Source organism: Rhinatrema bivittatum, unplaced genomic scaffold (assembly GCF_901001135.1).
Source record: "Rhinatrema bivittatum unplaced genomic scaffold, aRhiBiv1.1, whole genome shotgun sequence".
Taxonomy (NCBI): Eukaryota; Metazoa; Chordata; class Amphibia; order Gymnophiona; family Rhinatrematidae; genus Rhinatrema; species Rhinatrema bivittatum.
Window position 1 is genome coordinate 7,732 of NW_021820335.1, and position 13,242 is coordinate 20,973.

Genomic DNA, 13,242 nt, shown 5'->3' on the forward strand with positions numbered 1-13,242 from the left:
CCATGGCTGAGCAGACGAACAGCTGATGTCGGATCAGCTGTGCTTCAGAGCATGACAATTTGACAGTGCAATAATAATGGGAGATTTTAATTATCCCAAAATTGACTGGGTAAATGTAACATCAGATACAAGAGTTGAAATTGATAGAGATAGACCTAATATGACACTCCATATATATGATATACAGTCAATGGTGGAGGGGCTGGCGCAGGAGAGGTGTGTTGTTAACAGTGTGAAATTTCACAGCAGAAATGGTTAATCTCATTGGAGCCACAGAAAAAGAAATGTGATACAAGAACAGTGTATGTCTCTGGTTCAAGACACCCAAAGATCCAGGTCCCTGCAGCCATCAGTACACAGACTGGTTCATAAGCATAGTGTAACGCAGGCAGTAACAAATTGCCACATAGCGATCTTAAGCCATGACTGAAATAATAACAAATTCTACACATGCTAAACACAGAAAACATACAGCTGTACAAAACACCTATTTACAGAAATACAATGATTCTTCCTTAAGAGGATGTCCAGGACTTTGGGGCGAGTGCTGCACTACAGCTCCAGGAGGTGAAATGATATTGTGCTGTACCAAGTGGGTGCGACTTGGTAGGTTCAAAAAGATGACCTTATTTTGCTCCATCAGCTGATTCAAGTTGACAATCTGTGTGATAAGAACATAAGAAATTGCCATGCTGGGTCCCAGCAAGGGTCCATCAAGCCCAGCATCCTGTTTCCAACAGAGACCAAACAAGGCCACAAGAACCTGACAATTACCCAAACAGCTGCTCTCTGAAAGGAATCCTGGGTTGAAACCACTTCAGGTCCAACTTCTGGACCAAACTCTTTTTCTTGGACCATTCCACACACCTGTGCAACCCACTTCTTCAGAAGACTTACATGGTAGATTTGTGTTTTCTTTATCTCCAAAACTTTATAGGGTCCTTGCCAACAGGCTAACAATTTCTTTCTGAAGATGAGAAGAGGACAAGGACATGGTTCCCTGGCTGGAATTCTCTTTGGCTCACTAGATGATTGTAACCTGGGGTTTAGGTAGCCTGAGCCTTTTCTAGGCCTAGGCAGGCCCCCTCCCCAGCTATTTTAGGTGATCCTTCACTCAGAGAATGTAGTCTGAGGTACTGCCTGGGGTTCACTTTGTCTTCATGTCTCACAAGATATGTCCAAATTCATTTCGGCCTCCTCCCATACACTAACTTGAGAGGAGAACATCATTGAGCTCTGGGGTACCTCATGGATTGCAAGCAGCACATAGGGTAGCAATAAGTCCCAATTCTTGCTGTCTTCATTCACACATTTCCTCAACATTAGCTTGAGCATCTGATTGTAGCACTCAATGAGGCCATCAGTCCTTGTATGATTCACGGAGGTATGTAAAGTTTTTACCTTGAGCAAGGTGCAGAGTTGTTTCATTACCTTGGACACAAATAGTGTCCCTTGATTCATCAAGATTTCCTTGGGTAGCCCAAGTCATGAAAAAAGCCTCCATTAGGGCAGTTGCCAGAGTCAAGGTCTTCATATTCTGTAGTGGTACTACTTCTGACTGTCTTGTAGCATAATCAAGAATGATGAGGATGTACTTATTTCCTGGAGTAGATCTCTCTAATGGCCCCACTAGGTCCATGCTCACTCTTTCAAAGGGGATCTCTATGATGGGCATAGGTATTAGGGGTGCTGCTTGCCCACTGGCAGGCTTTGTGAGTTGGCAGATAGGGCAGGTCCAGCAATGCAAGTGGATCTGTTTATGTGGGGCTGGTCAACAAAATTGTGCCAGTAGGGTCCTTTCCTGCCCCATATAACCTCCTAGAAGGTAGGTGTGCACTAGTTGCATATCCTTCTGGTGGTGTGGTTTTGAAATTGAGTTGTTCTATCAATTCTCCTTCCACACTTTCCTTTGTTTTTCAATAAATTAGGTTCTCTTTCATTATAAAATAAGGAGGAATAGGGTCTGTAACCTGTGCTCCAGATCATAGCTTTCTATTCACCCTCTGTATATGCTCATGGGCCCACTTAAAGGACTTATCCTCTCTCTGGACCTGTCTTAAGTTCTCTGGGTCACCTCCATTTTCCCACTCAAATGGGCTAGCTATAACACTCTTCCACACTTCCACTCTTCCACTGATTCTGACCCTTCCACCCCAGTTGCCTCTAAGTTAGCAGCATATCTATATTTTTCCTGTTGGTGCTAAAGGATGTGGCCTGGTCACAGTGGCCTGTGTTACCTGAGTTAGTATCGTGTTTTGCTGGATTACTTGTTCTTGCAGCATCTACTACTGGTCAGTTTGGGTTTGGAGGGCATTCTGAAGTTGCTTCTACCTGATAGTAAGGACCTGTATCACTTGCTAGGGATGTGCAGAGAACCCTAAAAATGAACGGGATTTTTCCGAAATTTCGGAAAAATTATTTTTTTGGGTTAGTGCGCACTAATGGGACTTAGTGCATGCTAACTCCCATTAGTGCTAATGGGAGGTAGCGTGCACTAACTCAAAATTTCGGGTTCCCCGGAAAAAAAAAAAAAGCCTGAACAGCAGGAAAAATAATTTTCCATGGCAGGCCCGAACGGGATGGTTCAAGTGATGCACTGCTCTATCATTTGCTCCATCTTTCATGCTTTCTGAGCTGCCTCCAAATTGGGTATCTTTCTAGGGGAAGGATAAGAGTGAAAAAGAAAACCTGCTGACCTGTCTGGCCCTGAATTACTACCTGAACCCTGACTGCATGGGCAGGGCTATCCCCCTTGGTCTGTTGTAATGAAGGCTGGGTAAGTGGAACTTTGAAGACCCAGGGAATAAAAAGAAAAAAGATTCTGTAGGTTTTTTGTTTTGTTTTCAGCTGCAGGTGTGGCCTTCTTCCTGTGCTTTCTGCTTAGGCAAGAAGCTCCTACTGCTGCCACCATCTGTGGGCAGTTGCAGCTTGGAAAACTGCCAGGAAGAAAAAGGAGGCAGAGTTTGACTGTTTCTTTATGTGAACTTTTGACAGAGAAGGCAAAAACAGGAAAACAAATGCAGGTCACCTTGCTGTTCTGGTGGCAATATGAAACATAACATTGGATGGCTTCTTGTCTGCTTTCTGAGACCCGTCTAACCCTTCTAGACCCTGAGTTCCTATACTCTGGTGAGGGGCTCTTCCCTTCACCCAGAATTCCTTGTGTGTCTGGATCTTAAGGAGGCCTGGGAGAGACAGCTTTGCCTGAACTCTTAGTCTGAGGGAGTTTTCTATAGATTCCCTCATTAATGTTTTTATGGTTATTTTTATTTTTGCAAACCTCTTGGATAAGTCATCTTTACAGTCATTATATTAAATGAATTGGAAAATAATGACGCACAGTCTACAATATAATATATTATCAAAGAGTATAAAATAGCATAGGAATCCCATAATCATTAGGGATGTGAATCGTGTCCTCGATCGTCTTAACGATCGATTTCGGCTCGGAGGGGGAGGGAATCGTATTGTTGCCATTTGGGGGATAAAATATCGTGAAAAATCGTTAAAAATCGTTAAAAATCGAAAAATCGAAAAATCGAAAAACCGGCACATTAAAACCCCCTAAAACCCACCCCCGACCCTTTAAATTAAATCCCCCACCCTCCCGAACCCCCCCCCCAATAACTTAAATAACCTGCGGGTCCAGCGGCGGTCCGGAACGGCAGCGGTCCGGAACGGGCTCCTGCTCCTGAATCTTGTCGTCTTCAGCCGGCGCCATTTTCCAAAATGGCGCCGAAAAATGGCGGCAGCCATAGACGAAAAAGATTGGACGGCAGGAGGTCCTTCCGGACCCCCGCTGGACTTTTGGCAAGTCTCGTGGGGGTCAGGAGGCCCCCCACAAGCTGGCCAAAAGTTCCTGGAGGTCCAGCGGGGGTCAGGGAGCGATTTCCCGCCGCGAATCGTTTTCGTACGGAAAATGGCGCCGGCAGGAGATCGACTGCAGGAGGTCGTTCAGCGAGGGTTCCGGCGCCTCGCTGAACGACCTCCTGCAGTCGATCTCCTGCCGGCGCCATTTTCCGTACGAAAACGATTTGCGGCGGGAAATCGCTCCCTGACCCCCGCTGGACCTCCAGGAACTTTTGGCCAGCTTGTGGGGGGCCTCCTGACCCCCACGAGACTTGCCAAAAGTCCAGCGGGGGTCCGGAAGGACCTCCTGCTGTCCAATCTTTTTCGTCTATGGCCGCCGCCATTTTTCGGCGCCATTTTGGAAAATGGCGCCGGCTGAAGACGACAAGATTCAGGAGCAGGAGCCCGTTCCGGACCGCTGCCGTTCCGGACCGCCGCTGGACCCGCAGGTTATTTAAGTTATTGGGGGGGGGGGTTCGGGAGGGTGGGGGATTTAATTTAAAGGGTCGGGGGTGGGTTTTAGGGGGTTTTAGTGTGCCGGCTCACGATTCTAACGATTTATAACGATAAATCATTAGAATCTGTATTGTATTGTGTTCCATAACGGTTTAAGACGATATTAAAATTATCGGACGATAATTTTAATCGTCCTAAAACGATTCACATCCCTAATAATCATTGCTTCTTTCTATTTACCCTTTCGTATAACGTTCTGGTTAGGCATTATCAATTCACAATTAGCCAATCACTGGAGCACTCATGGTCAAACTTCTGGCAACTGATTGCCTGTGTTCAGATAACATATTTTCATCTCAGCTTCCAAGAGAATGGCTGGCAGCATATAAAGACCTACCCTAATGGTGATCTGCATCTTCTTATCATGTGATGATAAAGTATACCATCATTGTAGTACTACGATATGACATTTGTAGAGTCACAATGACATTAGGCCAATATTTTGAGACATCTGTGCAATAATATAATGTAATTTATTCATTTTATTTGTAAAAATATTAGTGACACCAACAGCTTTTGCAGATTTTTATATTATTAATTGAATTTCAAGTATTTCTTACAGTCATAAAGAATTTAAAAGAAATATCCCAAAAGCTAGAGATAAATGCATATAGGTTGATGCTGAGCTAGCCATTTAGAAGCAGAGTTAATTATACAATTAACATTATATATTATTATTATATTATATACATTAATTAATTATACAGTTAACCTTACCTAGATATTCAGCATGAACTTATTTGGGCTGAGTACCCAGATATAGTTGACCAGCTAAAGCTGTTTGCTTAACTTTATGCCTGCAACATGACTGACTAGAGTTTCCTAGGTATCTTTGGCAGGCTAGTGGTGAATATCAGCACTGAGCAGCCCAAGCTGATCTGTAGGAGCCATGCCTCGGGAATGGTCCCAACACTGATCCTGAAGGTCGAACTGTGCTTAAGTGACCAGGATTCCTTTAAGTCCAGAATATTCCACAACCCACTCTCCCTTCCCATTTTCAGTGTATGTGTTTTAAGGTCTGGTGTAGAAAATTTATATTTATTTATTTGGGTTATTTCTAAAAAAAAAACCATCCTTCCCAGCCAATCCATTTGTTTGCTTGTTGGATGAACTGAAATGCTCTGGGCTTTCTTGCCATGTTAGGACCACCAAGCAAACTGCCTTAACATTAGGGATGTGAATCGTTTTTATAATGAATTGAAATATTGTACGATATTTCTTAATTTGTTATATATCAGTTAAAAAAAGAAACAAACACTCTTTCCCCAGAATTTTTGTGAAAATCATTTTTCAGGTTAGTGTGCGCTAACAAAAAAAACACATTTATTTTTGTTAGTGCACAAAAAGTAACAGAAAATAAAAAAAATGTTTTTTGTTAACAGGAGTTAGCATACACTAACCTAAAAACTGATTTTTTTCACGAAAAAAAAAAATGTCGATCATCGGGAAAATGAGATTTTCCTGCAGCCAGATGAACCCGAAAGTGGGAACAATTGGGCACCCGATTCACATCCCTACTTAACATCCCTTAAGGAATCCCCCCTCTTGCTTTTCAGGCATACATAGCAAATACTAGAGAATATTTGGTGGAATCTCCAATTGCAAAAATTAGCTAGTTATATTTAGAATATTTGCTGCTGGAAATTACTGTAAGTTCTTTATATTACTTAACTGCTAAAGTTTATTTTGACTTTATTGATCTTAATTAAACTTTTTGAACAAATAATTTTTTAGTTAGAGAGAAGACCTCAGTATTGGCAAGAGATCCGAATTTTTCAGAAACTTCTTATAAGCCAATTGTTACAGTCACCGGTCTTTTACTTTCTTATTTTAAGTTTTAGTAAAATTGCTTGAATTTTTTTTTAATCTCTTTATTCAAAGTGTTATTTCCATGTAACTTCAATCTTGTTCTCTTGTTTTAAATTCTGATGAAATTAATTCAAGTCACTTACAAAGCATATTCAATCATAATGCTGTTGTATGTCTCGATAAATTTCTTATGACAATGTCACTTAATCTTTTCTTTCCCACAACTGTGATTTTTATCAATCAATGTTATTTCCATGTAACTTCAATGTTTAACTTTGATTATGAGTTTTCTCCACAGCAAATCATCAATATCAAATATTAAAATGTATTTCAGCCCTTCTTTTTTAAACTTTGGACGGGTAACATTCACACCGTTCTAAATAATTTTCATCAAACAGAACACAGCTTTATATGTCCTGCAATGAGTATTCCATTCCAACAAATATCCCGACACTTTAAATAATGGCAGGGCACTTATTTTTCACTTGTAATGTAGTAAATTTTTCTTTAACCACACAGCCATGCCTCTAGCCCAAGTTTGTTTGTTAACCGCTGCCAACATGGCTGACATTTCTCTACAACGCTGCTTCAGGGCGGACTAATTTTTATCGATAACCTTCTTCTGAAGCAGCTTTGTAGCATTGTAGATTAAGTGACGTCGTCATAAGAAATTTATCGAGACATACAACAGCATTATGATTGAATATGTTTTGTAAGTGACTTGAATTAATTTCATCAGAATTTAAAACAACAGATCAAGATTGAAGTTACATGGAAATAACACTTTGATTAATGAGATTAAAAAATTGTTCAAGCAATTTTACTAAAACTTAAAATAAGAGAGTAAAAGACCGGTGACTGTAACAATTGGCTTATAAGAAGTTTCTGAAAAATTCGGATCTCTTGCCAATACTGAGGTCTTCTCTCTAACTAAAAAATTATTTTTCAAAAAGTTTAAAATCAATAAAGTCAAAATAAATTTTAGCAGTTAATAAGTATTATAAAGAACTTACAGTAATTTCCAGCAGCAAATATTCTAAATATAACTAGCTAATTTTTGCATTTTGATTGCATACTAGTTATTCTCGAATTTTTCTGTCTATTGGAATCTCCAATTGCTCCTTAATAATAAGATATGCTTTGGACAAAGGGTCTGAACTGGACACCTTGCACTCCTCCTGAGCTATGATGCTTGACAGGCACAAATACAGAAAATGTTCTTCTGATCTTTGAATGAAAGGATTTTCTGGTAAATACTTTTTTTAAAGCTCCTTTTACCTCTCTGTTTTTGAGGCTGTAAATCACGGGATTAAGCAAGGGAATTAAAACATTATACAGCAGAGCAAAGAGCTTGTTTTGATCCAGTGACTGCATGGATGTTGGTCTGACATACAAACAGAGCATGGTCCCATAGAAGAGAATAACGACCGTGAGGTGGGAGGAGCAGGTGGAGAAGGCTTTGTGCCTCCCCTCTGCGGAATGGATCCTCAGGATGGTAGAGATGACGTAGATATAAGATACAAGGGTTGAGATAAATAAAGGTAGACCTAACATGATACTCCATATATAAGATATGTGATTAATGGTGGAGGTGCTGGTGCAGGAGAGTTTAGCAGTGCTGAGATATCACAAAAGTAATGGTTAATCTCATTGGAACCACAAAAAGAGAAATGTGATACCAGGACAGTGTGTGTCATTGGTTCCAGGAACCCAAAGAACCAGGCCCCTGTGGCCATCAGTACACAAATCCTTTCATTCATAATTATAGTATAGCGTAGGGGATTACAGATTGCAACATAGCGATCATAAGCCATGACTGAAATAATAACAAATTCTACAGAGGATAAACACAGAAAAAAATACAGTTGTGTAAAACACCCTACTGCAGAAATCCTCTGACCCGTCCTTAAGAAGATATCCAGGAGTTTTGGGAGGGTGACTGAGGTATAAGAAATATCGAGGAAGGACAAGTTACAGAGGAAAAAGTACATGGGGGTATGCAGACGAGGGTCCAGGCACATCAGGGCTATAATAGTGAGGTTCCCCATCAGGACGATCAGGTAAATCAATAAAAACAGAAGGAATAGAGGAATTTGCAGGTCTGGAAATTCAGGGAAACCCAGAATGATGAATTCTGTCACAGAGGTGAGATTTTCCCCTTCCATGTATTCTTGACAAAAAATAAGTGAGATTAAATAAAATGGACTGAGTTCATGCTCTGCATAGAGTTGGTGAAGCTAGGTAATATGTTGCTCCCAGAGACATGCAGAGTGACATGGTCAGGGTTACCTTGCTTGGAAGAAGACATGATGCCATGAAGCTCAGCCTTACTTGTATGAGCTGCAGGTTGGGAAGATGCTGGGGAAAAGGTCGTCTTTTGCCTTCTCAGGGATTCTGCTGGCACCTAGATTCTAATGAAAGAATAAAGGTTGTGAAATTACAGGCAAAGCAGAGGAATGGTGGGATATCTCTCAGGTGAATGGGGGAGTCATGTATGGTTTTCTTACTTTTAGCAGAGATTGCTTAGGGGGAAGCGGTTTGGAACTGGTTATTGTGTTTTCTTTAGAAACATTAAACATATAATTAGAATGGAAGATAGAGACTGTAAGGGCTGTCTACAGTGTCTGTGCCCAATTTAATTTTGGGTTAAATGGCATAAATCCCACTCGAGCTCTGACTTTCCCCTTCCTTCCTCAGTAAGTACCCCAGGCTTTCTTTAGTTTTGCTCCTGTTTTTGCTCCACCACCTTCCCTGGGAGGACACTCCATGCATCACCACTCTTTTAGTGAAGAACGTTTTTGATATTGCTCCTAAGAACATAAAAAAATGCCATTCTAGGTCAGACCAAGGTCCATCAAGTCCAGCATCCTCTTTCCAAATGTGGCCAATCCAGGCTATAAGAACCTGGCAAGTACCCAAACACTAAGCCTAACCCATGTTACTGATGCCAGTAATAGCAATAGATATTTTCTAAGTCAACTTGATTAATAGCAGGAACTGGATTTCTCCAAGAACTTATCCAAACCTTTTTTAAACCCAGCTACACTAACTGCACTAACCACATTCCCTGGCAACAAATTCCAGAGTATAATTGTGCATTGAGTGAAAAAGAACTTTCTCCAATTTAGTTTTAAATGTTCTACATGATAACTTCATGGAGTGCCCCCTAGTCCTTCTTTTATCTGAAAAAGTAAATAACTGATTCACATTCACCTATTCTAGACCTCTCATGATTTTAAACACCTCTATTACATCCCCACCCTCCCCTCAGCCGTCTCTTCTGCAAGCTGAACAGCCCTAACCTCTTCAGCCTTTCCTCATAGGAGAGCTGTTCCATCCTCTTTATCATTTTTTCACCCACCCTTTTCAATATATACCTCCTCCCTCTCTGCCACCTACTCGCAAATCTGAAGCTTACCCATTACCTCTATGCAGATGACATACAAATCCTGATCCCAATCACGGAATCCCTGCAAAAAACCGTAACCTTTTGGAATGACTGCCTTCAGCCTTTTAAAGACCTACTCTCCAGTCTCAACTTAGTTTTGAATGCCAGCAAAACGGAAATGATCATTATCTCCCATGACCCCCCCACCATCGCATCAAGCTCCTCTCAATCAGCAAACTCAAACATCAATTTCTCCCCCGACGTCAGGGATCTAGGAGCTTGGCTTGACAACAACCTAAACCTTAAAAAGTTCATAAACACTACCACAAAGGACTGCTTTTACAAATTACAAGTTCTCAGAAAGCTAAAACCCCTCCTATACTTCAATGACTTTAGGCTAGTACTCCAATCCATCATACTTTCCAAGCTAGATTACTATAACTCCCTGCTACTCGAGCTCCCCACAAATTCGATCCAACCTCTACAGATGGTACAGAACGCTGCCGCCAGAATCCTCACAAACACCATCAAAAGAGAACATATCACTCCAATCCTCCGTAACCTTCACTGGCTTCCTATAAAATATAGGATCCTCTACAAAGTTCTCACTATCGTTCACAAAGCGACTAACAAACTCACGCCCATCAGGCTAAGCACACAACTGCAACCTCATACATCCGCCAGACCAATCAGAAGCGCTTACAAAGGCACACTTTATGCCCCACCTGCAAAAACACTACTAAGGAAAAGAGCACTATCTTCAGCAGGCCCCCACCAGTGGAACGCGCTCCCCCCAGATCTAAGGCTTGAACTCAGTCATCAGGAGTTAAAAAAAAAAACTAAAAACCTGGCTCTTCCGCCAAGCCTACCCAGACACTTAACACAGCCTAGATGCTCGCATTCTCGCGTAATAAACAATAGAGTAATCAATCAAATCAACGCTTCCACTTGTTCCCCCATTAAGATAATATGCTTTATTGTATATACTGCGCTTATTACTTTCGTATTTATACTGTGTGTTATTGCATTACTTTTACCTTTATTTATTTTAGTTTATTTTCAAAACTATCATACCTATCGTTATTTATCACTATAATATGATATTGATATCAAAAGTTTTTCCTTATCTTGTAACTATCTCTATACCATGTTCAAGTTGTATGTTGTTTTATAGTTATATATAAAGCCTGTTGTCTTATAGTTAGTTATATGTAAAGCCCCTTCCTTTTGGGCATCTCACTGTTTTATGTAAACCGGAGTGATTTGTATCTGATACAAGAACCTCGGTATATAAAAATTAAAAATAAATAAATCATTTTGGTTGCCCTTCTCTGTACCTTCTCCATCACAACTATATCTTTTTTGAGAAGTGGTGACCAGAATTGTACACAATATTCAAGGTGTGGTCTCAGCCTTGAGCGATACAGAGGCATTATGACATTTTCCATTTTATTCACCATTCCCTTTCTAATAATTCCCAACATTCTGTTTGCTTTTTTGACCGTTGCAGCACACAGAGCCAACAATTTCAATGTATCATCCACTATGATGCCCAGATTTCTTTCCTGGGTGGTAGGTTGCATATTAGGAGCTAACATCGTGTAACTATAGCATGAGTTATTTTTCTCTATATGCATCATCTTGAAATTATCCACATTAAATTTCATCTGCTATATGGATGCCCAATTTTCCAGTCTTACAAGGTCCTCCTGCAATTTATCACAATCCGCTAATGATTTAACTACTCTGAATAATTTTGTAGCATCTGCAAATTTGATTATCTCACTCATCATAGTCCTTTCTAGATCATTTATAAATATATTAAAAAGCACAGGTACAAGTACAGATCCCTGAGGCACTCCACTGGCCACTCCCTTCCACTGAGAAAATTGTCCATTTAATCCTACTCTCTGTTTCCTGTCTTTTAACCAGTTTGTAATCCTCAAAAGGACATCACTTCCTAGCCCATGACTTCTTACTTTTCCTAGAAGCCTCTCATGAGGAACTTTATCAAATGCCTTCTGAAAATCCAAGTATACTACATCTACCGGTTCACCTTTATCCACATGTTTATTAACCCCTTCAAAAAAGTGAAGCAGATTTGTGAGGCAAGACTTGCCCTGGGTAAAGCCATGCTGACTTTGTTTCATTAAACCATGTCTTTCTATATGTTCTGTGATTTTGATGTTTAGAACATTTTCCACTATTTTTCCTGGCACTGAAGTCAGGCTAACCGGTCTGTAGTTTCCTGGATCGCCCGTGGAGCCCTTTTTAAATATTGGGGTTACATTAGCCACCCTCCAGTCTTCAGGTACAATGTTAAACCTAAGCTATGACCCATAGATGGCCATCTCTTTAGCTCAGATATGGATGAATATGTGAGGATGAAAGGCCCTGAAAGGGGATAGACAACTTTAACCCCACTGTCCTGGGGAGGGGGGAGTCACATTACCAGGCCTTAGGAGCATTGGAGTAAAGCAATCAAGGGGAGGAATTACACACTCAGGGCATTATGGGCTGGGGGGGGGGGGGGTTGAATCATCATCAGGGCCCTTCCTGGACTGAGGACAAACTCACACAAAGTTCACTGCTCACACCTACAGAAAATAGAAAGTGTAAAACACAGAAAAAGTAGTTGCAAAACATCCAGTTAGAATCACAGTCCATTTTGAATGCCAGTTTGCCACAGATCACAAAACAGGTCTAATTTTTTTCTGTACTCTTATCTCCCACGTTCCAGGACCTGTGGGGCTCACACAGGCATCCTCCACCCTCACAGAAATTGTAAACTTCAGTACTTATAAACCAGGAGCAGCTCTGGGATGGTGCACTGCACCCCCTTCCCTTGGGTAGATACAGCTCTCAAGCTCTGTAAGTAAGCTCCAGTCCATATGGCCCCTCCCCCCACCATATTTCTTTTGCTTGATTCCCAAATATTCAAACTTCCTCTCCTTTTCCACCAAATTGCAGGTTTCCCAATATCACTCTATACTCCTAAAAAGTTGTTTGGACTTTTAGATAGTTGTCCTGTCTCTTCCAATCTGCACTTTACTTCTGGGGCACCACTGGGGATGGTACCATAAGTCTCTACTCCCAGCTCCCTGGCTTATCTCTTCCATAATCTTTCAGCCTCCTGAGACCCCCTTCTTTAGATGATCATCTCACCAAGGACTAACACTTTCTTATATCCTTATGGTGATTGCTGAAGGTTGGCAAGTGGAATGCATGAAAAGGGTTGAGAGGGCTACTCAGCATTTCTAAGTTTTTGTTTACTATTCATGTATACATTTGCAAGAAGTTCAGTTCAAGCACAGGCTTGAAATAAGAAAAATAGATTGTAGCAGCGACAAGAACAAATAATGAAATATAAAAAAAAACAATCCAAACATAAAAGAAAGTTCTGCACTAATGCCTAATAATGCTAAGTGTGTCAGCAGTACCTTCTATGACATTTGCGAGTATAATCAATGGTCAGTGTACAACCATGTGCCCCTTATCGATTTGAGCATATATGTTTAACAAATGCAAATAAAAATCTATAAGGCTTCTTAAATTCAACAGCACCTGACACTGGCAGAGTTGCAAACTCTGCAAAGCTCTTGGTACATAACAGCTTCAGTTCAGCACTCCAGGGAATGGACAGCTCCTGTGCCATCTTATTGCATGTTTTACTGGCAGGC

The 13,242-nt window shown here is 40.9% G+C and overlaps 1 pseudogene; it reads right to left on the reverse strand.

Annotated features, from left to right (window-relative positions):
* Positions 1–7,296: 7,296 nt before the first annotated feature.
* Positions 7,297–8,339, reverse strand: LOC115081509 (annotated as a pseudogene).
* Between the last annotated feature and the right edge of the window lie 4,903 nt (positions 8,340–13,242).